The sequence below is a fragment of the Schistocerca nitens genome, chromosome 2, assembly GCF_023898315.1.
Source record: "Schistocerca nitens isolate TAMUIC-IGC-003100 chromosome 2, iqSchNite1.1, whole genome shotgun sequence".
In the NCBI taxonomy this organism is placed as follows: Eukaryota; Metazoa; Arthropoda; class Insecta; order Orthoptera; family Acrididae; genus Schistocerca; species Schistocerca nitens.
Window position 1 is genome coordinate 236,873,247 of NC_064615.1, and position 17,336 is coordinate 236,890,582.

Below are 17,336 nucleotides of genomic sequence, written 5' to 3' on the forward strand. Positions count from 1 at the left end.
CTAGCGCCTGCTCTGGAGGTTACTCTAGAATTCCAATCGGGATGTTTGGCATTGAAGTCGCCCCCTATCATGAGTTTGCCTTCAATTTCCCCTAGAGTAGCTATGTCTCTCTCATCTATCTGGTCTTGTGGGGGTCGGTAGATTGCAACGATTGTTAGGGGTAGAGTGGCAGTGGCTACTTCCACCGCCACTGCTTCGATTTTATTGGTAGCTGGTAAGAATACCTGGTGGTGGGGGATCCCTCTTTTTATGTATATGGCCACTCCTCCGCCTTGGGTTGGCCTGTCTTTGCGGTAGCTAACGTAGTTGGGAACTGTCGCTTTTATTCCCGGTTTTAGGTGGGTTTCCCCCATCATGCATATGTCGATGGAGAACTCCTTCATGAGTTCTCTGAACTCGACCTCTTGGTTAACAATGCCGTCTGCGTTAAAGACGCACATTGTCAGGCCCTGGATGTTTGGTCGTCTATCCATCATGGGGTTTTGAAACTACTGAGGGAGTCGCAGAGGGGAGCGACTGATGGACTGCTGATTGAAGGGCAACGAGAATCTGTGTGTTCTGCTTCTGGGCTTCCCTGAATTCCTTCATCATTTCCATGACGAGGTTCATGGTCTGCACCATAACGCCTAACAACTGATACGTGTGTGTGTGGGGGGGGGGGGAGGGATTGTGTGTGGGATTCCCTAGATCTTCCTCTGTCTTGGTGGACCTGGTCGTTGTTGTGTGTTTCCCAATGTTGTTCTTGTGACTGTGATTGGTGTTGTGGTGACAGGGCCATGCTTTCATGGTTTCTCGGAGGAGAAACCACTTCTGCATAGGTTGCCCTGGATGTGTCCGGTCTTGGTTTTACCCAGGCCTTGTCTATGTGTGTTGTTGTATTTTGTTTTCTTGTGTGACTGGCTGGGATTGTCGTGTTTTGTTTACGTGTGTGGGGGGCGGCCTTTTCGCCCTTTGCCTGCTGTGAGTGTCTTTTGTGGACCTCACAACCTTGGTAACCCACTGTGTGGTTTTTTCCACACAGCGCGCACCTTATTTGTGGGTCCGTGTGTTTTAGTGTGCATGTCCTAGTGTCGTGGGCCTCGGCGCACTTCCTGCATCTCATTGGCATGGTGCAGTGCGCAGCGATGTGGTTCAGGCCCTGACACCTGAAGCACTGCACCGTCTTGTTTTTACGGCGCAGCGGCTCCGTGGTGACAGGCACAGCCACGACCATCTTAATCTCCCTCTTGTTTTGTGATATGTCAGGGAGTGTTACCTGGTATAGCGGCCACTTGCTGTCTATGCTGCCCATCTGCTGGACCACCTTGACGACGTACCCCTGGGCAGTCAAGTCTATTTTGATTGCCTGGGGGGACAGTCGTCTTGGAAGTTCTCTAATAACTATGTTTCTGTTTCGTGTTTTTGTTGTGGGAAATGTGTAGTGAGGTATGTTTTTTGTGTTGAATAGTGTTTTGACTGTGTTGTAGTGTTCGAGTGTGTGTACTGTGACTTTTATTTTGTCTCCACCGGCGGGTTTCGCCTGGAAACTGCCTCCCCCGATTTCTATCTTGAGCAACTCGAAGAGCTCCTCGTAGTTTTGAGGAAACTCTGCGACAATCGGGGGGAGGTGGTGAATGGCGTGTTTTTGTGTGTCTGTTGTGTCGCGTGTTGTCTCCGGTTCAACAGCCACTGCCTGAAATCTGTTCGGGGTGGGTTCCACTCCCTCGTACCACCGGTAGCCTCGGCTGGCGAAAGGTCTTTTTTGCCAGCACAAAACCGTCCGAGTCCTGTCCGGTTACGCGGTTCCCTTCCAGGTCAGTTGTTTCCTGGTCCCCTCCCAGAGCGACAACAGGTGCTGTCGGGGGCGCAGGTTCCTCAGAGGGTGAGGGAGTGGTTGGAGCAGGGGTGGTGGAGTGCTTCTTGCTCTTTGTGTGCCTCTCCTTGCGGTCCTTCCTTGCACGTCGCTGCTTGGATGAGGTGGACTTGTGTGGGGAGGATTTTAGGTATTTGGATCTGGTTGAGGGCTGGGTCGAGGTGGAGGGTTTGGGGAGGATTGCGATCGGCTGACGGGTCGTCTGCTTGCCTTTGTTCAGGGAAGCAATGTATGTGGAAAGGTTGTTGGTGGCGTTAGCAAGCAGGAGCGGACTTAGGAGAGGGGAGGGAGGGGTGGGATTACAAGTACTGACGATGTATGACGTATGACGTTGTTGGTGTTCTGTGTAGGATGGCATTATTTTCTGTGTTATTTGCCATGTCCGGAGCGGTGAATGGGGGGGGGGGGGGGCGCTGCCAGGGAGGTACCAGTTACAGCCTTCGTTGGCACCGTTAGGTTTCCTGGCTGCATTGCTGGCGCTACTGTATTCGTGGACGCGGAGGTCTGGACGGCGGCGGCGGAAACCTTTTCTGCGATTCCGCGGCCGGCTTCCAGGTCCTGGCCCACAATTTCCCTACTCTTGGGGGGAGCAGAGCCTGGCTCTGCGGCAGCTGGGGCGCTCGAGACGGCCGACGACGCGGCCCGCGGCAACAAGACGCGCTTTTTGTCGAGAGCGGTTGACCGCTTCGACCCCACCAGTCGAGCTCGACATCCCGCAGAACGAAAAGAAACACGACAATTCCGCTGTCGGGCGTCGCAAAGCAATGAATCCTGCCCGCCGTTGCTTGCTGCAGACCTGTACGCGAGTTACCGCCAATGCTTTAATAAAAGCAGAGCCGAATAAACTCCTCTTTTGTCACCCGTGCAAGCGGGGGCCTATGGCTGACAGTACGCGAGTGAGAGGAGCGATGCTCAACCCACGACTGCTACTCAGCGAGTCAGACTGAGGTCCCAGAGCTGCTGAGCCTACCCTGTACCCTCTGTAATGAAGTTACCAGATACCGCCATCCTACTGGCTGAAGTCTAACACGTGACCGTTATCTTGGATTATATCACAGGAGAGACGAAAGTGCCTTCTGGTGGCAGTAATGTGTACTAGGTCAGTTGGACTCCAGACCTCATGGTGAACACACTGGATGGTGCTACTGGCTATGACAACTCAAGTTATTTAAATAAGCACTGCATGCAAAATAAAGACTTACATCCATCCTATCCAGCACAGGCTGAGTCCTTTTCCCGCCTATTCCAAGAGAGAAGTGGGGGCCAGATGACTTTGGTTAGTGGAGGTGGCCCAAGTGAGCTTTCCTTCCTACTAAAATTTGATCATCCCGCCATTTTCTTGGGGAGGGGATGGGAGGGGACGATGGGAGGCGGTTAGGTTAGTGGAGGTAAACCCAATTAACCTATTTTCCCGCCAAAATTTGAACTTCCCTTCATGATGTCATTGAAACATATCGCCGTCATCTTGGATCCGCCATCTTGGATCCGCCATCTCGAATCAATTTGACAACAATGTAATGTGGCAGCTTTGCCCCATACTTTTGAGTTGTGCCCATTTACAGGTAAGCATTCTAGCATCAACAGAAGTAACTGTTTAATTAATTCATGTACACAGGGCACCAATATCACTGATTGGTGTTATGTGCAGTATTCGCGATTCCTGACATAATCTCCCAGAAAGGAGTCTAACGGAGTGACATCGGGATGTCGCGAAGGCCGTGTGTCAGGACAACCAAGAACCATCCAACTCTCACAAAATATGTTGTCACGTGCTGCATTTTGAAACACCATTGTTCATCGTGCACCAGCACGTCGAAAAATGATGGACGGCTGCAGCTCATTGACCTGTGTCAGCAGGAACTGTTCGAACATGTCCAGCTAACCACTTCCCTTCTCAGGTTCCTGAACCACTTCTTGGGGCTTGTTTTGACTGGTGGTTCCCTCTCATACTGGCATAGATTATTTCACAGTGCCGTTTATAACGGGTTTGGATTTTGCATACCAGATGACAAATTTCGCCCTCTGTTGATTTCTATTTTGATGCACTGCAGATCAAATCCACAGAAAAGGCCAAATTCAAAACAGAGAGTGCTGTTACACGTTTTACAACAAACCACGATTCTTTGGGGCTAACAGTTTACAAGTTATGATTGTTTGAAATGATAGTGGCAGTATATGAAACCCTATCTCTGACACTGGAAAGTCTAAGATGGCACACCTACCGGCCGCTGTGGCCGAGCGGTTCTAGGTGCTTCAGTCTGGATCCGCGCGACCGCTATGGTCGCAGGTTCGAATCCTGCATGCGGCATGGCTGTGTGTGATGTCGTTAGGTTAGTTAGGTTTAAGTAGTTCTGAGTTCTAGGGGACTGATGACCTCAGCCGGCCGGAGTGGCCGAGCGGTTAAAGGCGCTACAGCCTGGATCCGCACGACCGCTACGGTGGCAGGTTCGAATCCTGCCTCGGGCATGGATGTGTGTGATGTCCTTAGGTTGGTTAGGTTTAAGTAGTTCTAAGTTCTAGGGGACTTATGACCACAGCAGTTGAGTCCCATAGTGCTCAGAGCCATTTGAACCATTTTTTGAACCGATGGCCTCAGATGTTAAGTTCCATAGGGCTCAGAGCCATTTGTAACGTTTTGACACACCTGTAAACTGTGTGAGCCTCAGTCTAGCTGTTCTGCTTGCTAGTTATGCGTCACGTTGTCTGTCGCCAGCAGGTGAGGCTGGATGGGTCTTGCGGCAGCCCCCTGCGGCTGCACGACACGCGGCTCTTCCTGCTCCAGCCGGAAAGGAGACGCAGTGCCGCTGGAGATGATTGGAGCTGGAGGCTGTCCGTGCCGCTGCCCATGACCCTGAGGAACATCCTGGTGGCCAGGGTCGCCGAGCAAGGTAAGTGCTTCCCATAGATGATACGTGTCGTGGACTAAATACTATTTGCCGTTGATGACAAGTTTTATTGGTGAAATGTATTTGAGCAAAACTGTGACCACTGGGAAGACAGTGTGAAAGACATGTGCGTTCTGCCCCGATTTGTTTCAGTAATACGCCAAGATGGAGCTACTCTGTCTTCTCCAAAGGGGCCAGTAATTTAGACACGGTGCTGTCGACAGTAGCCTGCTTCTTCGGATGCCGCACGTATGGCATATTTTACACAGGTTCAGCTCTTGGATGAGCACCAGCCATTCGGGCGAGGTGCCACAAGTTTTCATTTTACAGCTACATAGTGTGGTGTGAAGTGAAAGAACGCCTTGCTGCTTTATCGCTTTATGAACGAAGGGATAATCAAAAATCAGTGTAACAATTTTTTTCTGAAAGTAAGTTTTATCTATGCAGATTTCAGTACTCCATATTATTCCCCACTCCTTTGGCTACAAAACCCTATTTTTCAATTTAATTTTCATTCAATGCGACAACCTTACGCCGCCTTACTGGGAGAGCCTGCAGGCCCACATGGTACCACTCTACTGGCTGACGTCAGAACTGCGTCAATAACTTCCCCATTAGTCAGGTACTGCTTTTCATGGAGTACATCCTTCATTGGGCCGACGAGATGGAAGTCGGGTAGTGCGAGATCCGGCTATAGAAGAACATTCCAACGTATATTTGCAGCGATGACGGCAGACGCCTCGCCCAACGACTCAGCGTCCTTTTGTTCACTGCCAGATCACCGTAAACATACCGCAAGCGTGTATGAATATTTGCCATGCTATGGTTTTCCGCCGAAGAAACTCAGTGGCAGCTCTCTGCTTGGAACGCACCTCCGTCACAGTCGCCATTTTGAAGGGCACACACAGTGCCGTCACCTGTCGGAACTTCATGAAACTTAGGGGATGAAGCAGGGATATTCGAAGACGTCCCAAGACAAATTCCGCAGTTTTTCAAACGAAATTGGCCGAGAAAAGTAGTGTTTCAGCACTTACTGAACACTTCTCGTAGTTTTGTTCAGACGCCTTGTCACTGATTGCATCAGATCTCCTGGGTGATATCGCTACATGCTATTGACTTAAGCAACGCTTTTGCAAATTTGTTTCTATTCTTTCATATAGAACTTGTTTGGTTTCCGGTCTCATGGTCGGACGAGGTAAATCCTTTGTGCTTGATGCTAGTTCCAATTGAAACCGAAGTTAGTTTCCTTTCCGGTCGATTTCCAGTCATGTGTCTACGCAGCTAGAAACATCATCGAGTACTTAATCCATCAGTGAGCATATGTGTTCTGAATCACCCTTTCATTTAGAAACAGGTGAGAATATTTCTTTGATAATTTTATTTTGTGAGTACTATAAAATTGTTTAATATCCTGACCTTTGGTGTAAAGTCTGATCTTGTTAGCGGTCGCCTGTAAAAGACTGCATATTCTATATGCTTTCACCAGTCAAATTTTGAATGATATGAATAACCGAACACCACCCATTGGGATTTTTTGTGATCTCTCAAAGGCTATTGATTGTGTAAATCATGAAATTCTGCTAGACAAGCTCAAGTATTGTGGCATGAGTGGGACAGTGCACAAATGGTTTAATTCATAACTAACTGGAAGAGTGCAGAAAGTTGAAATAAGTAGTTCTCATAACATGCAAAGATCAGCACATTCCTCAAACTGGGGAACTATCAAGAATGGGGTTCCACAAGGGTCAGTCTTAGGTCCTTTGTTGTTCTTATTATATATTAATGACTTGCCATTCTATATTCATGAAGAGGCAAAGTTAGTTCTCTTTGCTGGTGATACAAGTATAGTAATCACACCTGACAAACAAGAATTAACTGATGAAATTGTCAATACTGTCTTTCAGAAAATTACTAAGTGGTTCCTTGTAAATGGACTCTCACTGAATTTTGATAAGACACAGTACATACAGTTCTGTACAGTGAATGGTATGACGCCATTAATAAATATAGACCTTAATCAGAAGCATATAGCTAAGGTAGAATATTCCAAATTTTTAGGTGTGTCCATTGATGAGAGATTAAATTGGAAGAAACACATTGATGATCTGCTGATACGTTTGAGTTCAGCTACTTATGCAATAAGGGTCATTGCAAATTTTGGTGATAAACATCTTAGTAAATTAGCTTGCTACGCCTATTTTCACTCATTGCTTTCATATGGCATCATATTTTGGGGTAATTCATCACTGAGGAATAAAGTATTTATTGCACAAAAGCGTGTAATCAGAATAATAGCTGGAGTCCACCCAAGATCATCCTGCAGACATTTATTTAAGGATCTATTCACAGTAGCTTCTCAGTATATATACTCTCTTATGAAATTTGTTATTAACAACCAAACCCAATTCAAAAGTAATAGCAGTGTGCATAGCTACAATGCTAGGAAAAAGGATGATCTTCACTATTCAAGATTAAATCTAACTTTGGCACAGAAAGGGGTGAATTATACTGGCACTAAAGTCTTTGGTCACTTACCAAATAGTATCAAAAGTCTGACAGATAACCAACAAGTATTTAAGAAGAAATTGAAAGAATTTCTGAATGACAACTCCTTCTACTCCATAGAGGAATTTTTAGATATAAATTAAGAAAAAAATATTTAAAAAAATAAAAATAAAAATAAAAAATAAAGAAAAACAAAAAACACAAAAAATAAAGTTGTTATATTAACTTAAGTATGTTGTTAAATTAACCTAATTATGTCATGTATTGGAAAATTCGACTCGTTCCACATCGTTACGAAATATCGTATTCATGATCCATGGAACTTGTATTAATCTAATCTAATCTAATATCTGAAGCCGCGTTAGTTAGATCACATACGTAATCACTATCCAACTTCTTATTTTTCTGTATCTTCCTTTTTTTGCTATTGTAATCACATGCTTACGCATTATCATGACCTGCAACTGGTAATATCATAATTTCTTGTCCTTTTAAATGGTACCGTTAAAACCAAGGGTGATCATACTTTGTTGCATCACATGTTGTTGTCATAGCTTACTTCATTCATGGACGTAATTCTGTCTTTGGAACTAAATGAAAGACAGTTTGTTTCTTGTTATACGCGTTTCATTACTCATATTTGTGATGAATCTTCATTAGCCTGTAGTAATTATTTGTTTTTTGTATATAATAAATGTGTTATAGCGTAGTTACAAATATATTAGTATATTACATTTTCTCTCATTATTCTCTTGTTAGATACAACTACTGTAGCACAATTTCCGTGAGGCAAAACCAATCAAAAATTTAATCTCACGAAACCAATGCTGCAAAAGTTATTTATAAACTGAAAAACAAGAAAATAATAAGAGGAAACGTAAAATAGTAATATTTGTAGCTATTATATAACGCATTAGTTGTGTACATAAAACAAACGGAATACCTCTCCGTCTTTGCAACTACATGAAATGCAATGAATTCAGAAGGAAGTAGGGAACGACGGAAAGCGGACAAAATGCCGACTTTGCTTAATCTTTCACCACTTTCGATAAGCACTTCTAGCGGAATTTTGTGAAGAATGCAGTTCCGCCGCCAACTCTATTTTCGGATCATTTGTCACAGAATGTTTGAGTTAAATCATCTTTAGTTTTCACAGATTTTGGTATGTATGTCAGATTCAGTGTAATTTCAGTTTTCACGTACTGGATGAACACATGCACTGCACGAGTGTATGTCTACAAGACGAATTTCTCTACTTTATTTGCTTTGATAATGTTAACTACTGCTTTCCTTCAGAGACACACGAATATACAAGATGATCCCGAGATGATTTTGTAGATTTCCAGGGATGACGGAGAAGGTTAAATATATCAGAGAAGACTAGAAAACGTGGGCTCTAAAATGCATACCTTAAGAACTATGAACAGCATTTCTGTCTACTGGAAGCTCCTTCCTTTGTATATTTAGGGAGGAGCTAGCGTGGACCAACACAAGAAATAAAATCTGGTAAACATGGGCTCTAAAATGCATCCGTTAAAAGCTATGAGCATTTGACCAGTAGGGAAGATGTGCTTGACGGTACCGAAGATGAACAAATACTCATAGCATGCATTTTAGAGCCCATCTCTCATGGACTTCTGATACATTTTCGGTTATCGACCATCACTGAAAATTTGTAAAACCATCACGGAATCACCCTGTATATATTACACTCCTGGAAATTGAAATAAGAACACCGTGAATTCATTGTCCCAGGAAGGGGAAACTTTATTGACACATTCCTGGGGTCAGATACATCACATGATCACACTGACAGAACCACAGGCACATAGACACAGGCAACAGAGCATGCACAATGTCGGCACTAGTACAGTGTATATCCACCTTTCGCAGCAATGCAGGCTGCTATTCTCCCATGGAGACGATCGTACAGATGCTGGATGTAGTCCTGTGGAACGGCTTGCCATGCCATTTCCACCTGGCGCCTCAGTTGGACCAGCGTTCGTGCTGGACGTGCAGACCGCGTGAGACGACGCTTCATCCAGTCCCAAACATGCTCAATGGGGGACAGATCCGGAGATCTTGCTGGCCAGGGTAGTTGACTTACACCTTCTAGAGCACGTTGGGTGGCACGGGATACATGCGGACGTGCATTGTCCTGTTGGAACAGCAAGTTCCCTTGCCGGTCTAGGAATGGTAGAACGATGGGTTCGATGACGGTTTGGATGTACCGTGCACTATTCAGTGTCCCCTCGACGATCATCAGTGGTGTACGGCCAGTGTAGGAGATCGCTCTCCACACCATGATGCCGGGTGTTGGCCCTGTGTGCCTCGGTCGTATGCAGTCCTGATTGTGGCGCTCACCTGCACGGCGCCAAACACGCATACGACCATCATTGGCACCAAGGCAGAAGCGACTCTCATCGCTGAAGACGACACGTCTCCATTCGTCCCTCCATTCACACCTGTCGCGACACCACTGGAGGCGGGCTGCACGATGTTGGGGCGTGAGTGGAAGACGGCCTAACGGTGTGCGGGACCGTAGCCCAGCTTCATGGAGACGGTTGCGAATGGTCCTCGCCGATACCCCAGGAGCAACAGTGTCCCTAATTTGCTGGGAAGTGGCGGTGCGGTCCTCTACGGCACTGCGTAGGATCCTACGGTCTTGGCGTGCATCCGTGCGTCGATGCGGTCCGGTCCCAGGTCGACGGGCACGTGCACCTTCCGCCGACCACTGGCGACAACATCGATGTACTGTGGAGACCTCACGCCCCACGTGTTGAGCAATTCGGCGGTACGTCCACCCGGCCTCCCGCATGCCCACTATACGCCCTCGCTCAAAGTCCGTCAACTGCACATACGGTTCACGTCCACGCTGTCGCGGCATGCTACCAGTGTTAAAGACTGCGATGGAGCTCCGTATGCCACGGCAAACTGGCTGACACTGACGGCGGCGGTGCACAAATGCTGCGCAGCTAGCGCCATTCGACGGCCAACACCGCGGTTCCTGGTGTGTCCGCTGTGCCGTGCGTGTGATCATTGCTTGTACAGCCCTCTCGCAGTGTCCGGAGCAAGTATGGTGGGTCTGACACACCGGTGTCAATGTGTTCTTTTTTCCATTTCCAGGAGTGTACTTTGTGTACACCAATAACCAAGTAACTTAGATGCTTGATCTCAAGGGCTTGTCCGGAAAACGGCTATAAACCTGTTATAAAATATTTCACAATTATGTTTTGAATGTTTGAAATCACTGTATAGAATAATGGTTAGCTTTCAAGTGCCAGGGATTCCCCAATAAGTAATATGCGCATACGTTGAACCCAGGGTTACGAGCAGCTAGTACTGAACCTCTTTCGTCACCCCAGGGAACATGGTGGGGAGCCGCTTGGAGGATTGAGTAAAAGAGGAAGTCGATTCTGAGGGAAATAGTGGAAGAAATCTGGTCTGTCTTTGTATTCCATGTCGCATTACGGGTCAGTTGCTTCAAGATGCAGATCAGCGCAAGTTCAGTACTTGAAGCTGTATCATTTTCCCACTCAGTTGCGCTGCGAATCCTGATTTTTTTCGCATCATGATTAGCACTCCGTCTGTAGACAAATCTAAATTTTCTGCACTTTCTTCAACGCTGCAAAGACTGTCACTTTAGTTATGTGCATGCGGTATTTATACTTCCGTAGAGTGCTAAGGAATATGCTACGCACTCTTTATAAATATTTTTCAAGCTGGTACTAAATATAGTGAGCCATACCTGAGTGGGATGCGTGATTGCCATGTTTGATAACAGCTTCACATGAAACTGTTCCACCTACAGCTGCAATTGCCAAGTATTCTTATAATCAACCATCATCCACGGTGAACTTAGCAGGCACGTCATAGGAGAGTAGAAGGTATTAATCAATTCCGCCTGTCTACCTCGGTAACTGGCAGAATGTAATATTATTTTCAAGCCTCAAACGTAAGTGCTTTTGAATCATATCGACTGGACCTCAGTGCCCGGTTATTTGAATGCAAAGGGCGGAATGCCAATTGCCATCTCATGTTTGTGAAATATCGCGAGAATCACAGGCCATGATATTTCACTCTCTCGTTGAAAAGGCAGTGAAGGATATCCGTGGTAATCCACTCTCATAGGTACGCATTGTAGTTATCCAAATCTTAACTATATGCATGTGGCCTGGGAAGTGTGGCTGGCTAGCCACTAATAAAAATAAAAGAACCTTAATAAACCTTCAGACGTAACTGAGAAGCGCACTGTTCTCTAATAAACAGCAGTTACAATAGCGAGGCACTGATACTTACAGCCGGCCCGGGTGGCCGAGCGGTTCTAGGCGCTACAGTCTGGAACTGCGCGACCCCTACGGTCGCAGGTTCGAATCCTGCCTCGGGCATGGATGTGTGTGATGTCCTTAGGTTAGTTAGGTTTAAGTAGTTCTAAGTTGTAGGGGATTGATCACCTCAGAAGTTAAGTTCATAGTGCTCAGAGCCATTTGAACAATTTTTGATACTTAGAGTTGAGTTATGCACCCATCACTTAAGACGAGAGCACACGAAAGACAGTGGTATCAGGCCACGTCTTCCCCTACGTGCTCTATATGATACTTCCAAAAGTCACGTTAAACATGATTTTGTTCTATAATCAGGAACCCAATACGAAGTAAAGTAAACGTTAGTCACGTTAGCCATTTCTAGGCTTCCAGAAATCCGTCTAAAACATTTTTTACTTCAACTCAGTCACAATACGGAAAAATAATATCTGAAGGAACTTTCACTTGCATTAAACAGTTTTTCACTGCCAAGCTTGTCTTTCAATAGTGATTCTGAATTATATTCTTTCTTGTCGGCACTTAATAATCGGAATAAGGGACCGGGATGTAGTTCCATCAAGTAAGCGGTCGGCTAGCTGCGTACTTAAATTTTTGAAGATACAACCATCAGAAATCTCTCTAGCGCCAAACCGCACGCCGAAATCACTTCATCATGCTGGGACGGTATACTGACCTGAGGAAGCAGTCCCACCGTCGTTTAATAATCATCACAGTTGAAAGTGATACTTGTACACAAATTCGTTTCCGTTTTCGTACAATTACTGTGTACAATATTTGAGGAATTACTTGTCGCTACTCAGATGCTGTGTCGGACAGTTGAGTTCAACTACGTGACATTGTCTCAGGGAGCGCAGTAGTGACGTAATGTTTCCAGCACATCAACACCTCAGCTGGTGCCCCCTCCACTGAAGATACGCTTCTGCACTCGTGAGTCACACTAATGTGTTCGCTTTTTAAAATGAATGAAACATGTCAACTGAAACAGAGGAATCTGACTCATTAGGCATTGTTCTCAATTACCTACTTTAGATCAAAATTATCACAAACAGTTCTCAACCTGAAGGGTTAAGAGCTCATGGAACTTGTAACACACCTAGGGATAAGACTCGTGTGAGACCCTTAAACTGTTCTCGCTTTGACCGTGCGCCCTGTCCACGCCACGTAGCCGGTACTCCCGTTTCGGCCAGATTATTGCTGCCCCCCACTGCTGGTGACTTGACTGAAATTATGTATATATGTATGCAACCGGGTTTAGGGGAGCGACTCAACACTAAACACAAGACTGTCCTACGTCTGGTATCAACAATTATATTCTGAGACGATGAGAATATCGCAGGTTGCACTGTTTACACACTAAGTCGTAAGGGTTGATGCCAATTACCTTTCTTACTAATTGATGAGAGGTCATAACTGTCATTCCCTTAATACTGTACTTTATTCTTGACTATGTCAATGTCTGTCACTATTATACTTTACACCGTCATATGTATTTCACAGTCTTACTCTGGCCGAAGCTTCAGTGGCAGATACACGGGCAATAATAATGATTATCTGTCCACCATTATCACTTGGAAGAGCGTACGCATCACCGACACGACGCAGGTGATTGTTGATGATGCGGAAGCCGAATGGTCGAGCGAAGGTCCTTTACGCTCATCACGTACACACAGATACCTCGTACCAGCACTTCTTGACTCTTGTAATAATATAACACTGTTCATAAAAGTTAATTTACAGTTCACAGTTCTCACTTGTACCAGTGCGTGCGTAACCGTCACGAAGAGGCTGATTGTTGATGATGCGGAAACGCGATGACCGAACGCATGTTCTCACGCTCGCTACCAGACACTGGCACTTGATTGCGTTCCTTTTTGGTAAACTATTTTACTGATTCACATGAGTTTCATTCTGGGAGGCCGAACAAGACGCGGATGATTGATGTTGTACGGCACGACACGCAAACGGGCGGATACTCAAGTACGATATCGGCGGCACTGATCATTCTTAATCACTTCTTTACGGACTTTCCACTGAATCTCCTCCCACATCTCATTACTTCACAATTGTAGTACTTGCAGCCCCACTTGAACTTCCATAATAATGCCTTTGCCATGCAGAACAACCCACAACACAACGTACCAGCTCAGTGTCACGTGTTCGATTCTGCAATGCAACCGCTCGCACAGATACTCGGTGACCAGGCCAGCAGTATGATAATACGCTTACAGACTGTTTCGTGTCTTTGTGCGATATCTCGATCTATTGCACAGGTGACCAGTACTGCGATTCCCTTTTGGCATAGACGGTCAGCGCGCTTTTAAGCTTACGGAAAGCTCAACCTACGCGAAGATTCTTCTACAACAATCTAGACGTTTTCTGTGTCCCCACGCAAGCGCCACGCCCATATAACTTCCGGCTACTTCAGTCTCGCCTTATCGCTCTAAGCAACTCACTGTCTTCCACAGGTATTGCTCAGTCGTCTGCCTGCCTAGTTTTCTTTCTAGTGCTCCCTCTTGCGTTAACTGGAATACAATGTAACAGTTTATTTCACATTATCATTCGGGTGGCGAGAAATTCTTCTCATTAATTTTGGTGAATCCTTTCTTACATTATCATGAAACGAAAAACATAGGAGAATAAATTTATACATTACTACGCGGACACGTGGGAAGACTCAAGGTCTTTGCTAAAAGTAGTGCACTTCTGTAGCTCGTCCGAACGGCACACTCATTTGGTTTTTCTCTCTCTGCTTCTTTCTTTCCAGAGAAACCTTAAAAGAAGGAAAAAGGAAAAGAAACGACGTACTCTCACTCAGATCCCTCATATTTTCCGCTTCTGTAATATTGGACGTGGTAAAACGTGTAGTGCATTTGTAAATTCGTCTTCCTGAAAGTATTCAGCGTCTTACGATACACGAAATATTTTTCGAATAGATCTTTTTTGTGTGAAATGATAAGATTCCTCCCACTGCGGACTGAAGTGCGAAGACACCGCCTGTGTTATACAATGCCATCTCACCACTGTAGTTATTAGATGGCCTCGCTGTCAACACTGACTATTTCACAGTTGGCCCTTCTCCCGTGTTGTCGCAACCGCATAGAGTACGCTCATTTCCCTCACTCGCAACCAGGTCATAGCTGCTCTGCTCGCCAACAAGTGTAGGAGAAGGCGCGAGTGCTCACGCTCAAAACCAGCCGGTTGTTAAACCCTGATTTATATGAGAACACATTACGATGGACTTATTATCCTCTGCAACTTCTCTTGCAATAGTAAATAAATACGACAGTTACGATATTTTATATATTTCAGGAGACTTACGTTAATTTAGATGAATACAAATCAGAATGGAAGCGTAATCCTCTGAAACACCTCGTTGAATATAAAACATCTCACTTCCTGACCGCTGCTGTGTACTCTTCCTGTGACTATTGTCTTCGGAGGTTCGCTTTCTTCAGCCTGGTGTAGATGTGGTGATCTTCCCATTAACAAGCATTTTTTATACTTTTTCAACTTTTTGTGCTCTAATCTGACTTAAAAATAAAATTGTAGTGAAAGAACTTGCAACAGGCGTTATTTATTTTTGAGCACTGAGTCCCATAGTCTTTCCGTTAAATGGTGTCTCTTGATTCGTGTGATTTCCCTAAATCACTCCAGGCAAATGCCGGGATGGTTCCTCTGAAAGGGCACGGCCGACTTCCTTCCCCATCCTTCCCTAATCCGATGAGACCGATGACCACGCTGTCTGGTCTCCTTCCCCAAAACCAACCAACCAACCTTGATTCGTCTTCTTTGCTCGAAAAGATGATTTATGAAGCATGCTCATAACGTCCATCAAGAGGGCAGATACGTGGAAGGAACTTAGGTCAAGAAGACAAACAAAGCCCGAGGATGTCTTTCAGTTTACATTCTGGAAGGAGAAAGTGGTAGGAATTTTTATCAAAGTCGACTACGGAAATATCTGCTAGAGACTCCAACAGTTCAAGAAATATACAAAGGATAGCAACATAGAAAAGTGGCATATCAGGCCACTGAAGAAAAAGACAGAGCCCACAAAAATCTCCTGAATAAACTCCAGCGACTGAAGAGGAGTTTAAGCACAATCGAAAAAACGCCAAACAAATAACTGGGCTAACACGCTAAGAGTCATGGGGTCATTTTATAAATAAAGGAGAATAAGATATGCATGGGAGGCAAGATTTTGACTATAAACTAATGAAACAGATGAAACTTCCTGGCAGATTTAAACTGTGTGCCAGACCGAGACTCTAACTCGGGACCTTAGCCTTTCGCGGGCCAATGCTCTACCATCTGAGTTACCGTAGCACGACTCAAGCCCCGTCCTCACAGCTTTAATTCCGCCAGTATCTCGCCTCCTACCTTCCAGAATTCACAGAAGCTATGTAATCAATGACATGGGTAAGGACAGAGAAAATAAAAAATATCAGTTAGTATGCGGAATGATACAGAAGACTTTCCAGAACAAAATAAGGAAGGACACAAAATTAAAATTTTATGAAACCGTGGTAACATCTATAATGTTATACGAAAGTGAGTCAAACTACAATAAGCAGGAGAAATGAGATTCCTTATGAAAGTGGGAGTTGTTAGCAGGAAAGACAATATATGAAATGAAGGCATTAGGAATGAACTAGATATTTATATTATTAATGATAAGGCTGAACAAAATAAAACATTACGTGATCATCACCTATAAAGAATGAGTGCAAATAGAATCATACGTCTTGTCATACTGTGCCAGCCAAGAGGAAGAAGGGATCCAATATGAGGTTGCAGAGAAAAGACGACGAAGAAGATGTAATCGGCATAAGTGCCTAAGCTTTGAAGTGCAGATTTAGGAGAAGCTAATAACGTGCTGTGTTCTGTAACGTGGCGGCGGCTCCTGGTCGACTGTGTCGTTACTTTCATGCTGACATTTATAGAAACAGGATTAAATCAAATAACAAACCCTTAATTAGTCATATTGAGCTGTAAATTAATACTATTGACTTTCTTTCGTTAATCATGTTTGACATTTTGTCGAACCTTGACATAGCTTCTGTACTTTTTTAATTATTTTATTATTTTATATATGTTTCGTCTTTCTTGCCCCCTGGTAATTCCATCCTAAACGTTAACTTTGTCAATACATTGCACACACTCTCCCGCCATCCATTGTCTCTTCCTTCACTATCTCATTGGACTCGCATTGACATGGCGTCCCATACGCTGGGTGCGTCTACTGGCGTCGCACACTGTGACAGAAATAAAACATGCGCTTTTCACGTGGCGGTCAGAAAAGTGCAATATTCTTCTGGATAATTCCTTTTCTTTACGGTACTTTCATAACCAAATAGCTACATCAAAGAGGCTCTAATATGAGGAGTGAACTGAGGTATTCATTTATACGTACTTAAAGAATTGTATGTACCCGTGCATCGCTCTCGTATTTTCTTGCGCACATCTTCCATAATCACGTCGAACTGCATGTTCTGCTGCGTATTTAGTGGAGAACAACATCGATCACCGTCCTGACGCACCCGTGTCATGAGTCACTTTTCCTGTTTGAAGAGCGTGATGATTTACCGCCAAGAGCTGCCGATATATATATATATGTCGGTAGACCATCATCAGGTTCACAAAAATTTTTACACCACACTAGGTGACATAAAATCATTGGCGCCAAGTAATAAAATCCGTGAATTTTTCACTGTCGTCATATAGTAATAGAAATTACATATTCAGTCATAAAATGCGTCAAACAGTGCGCTC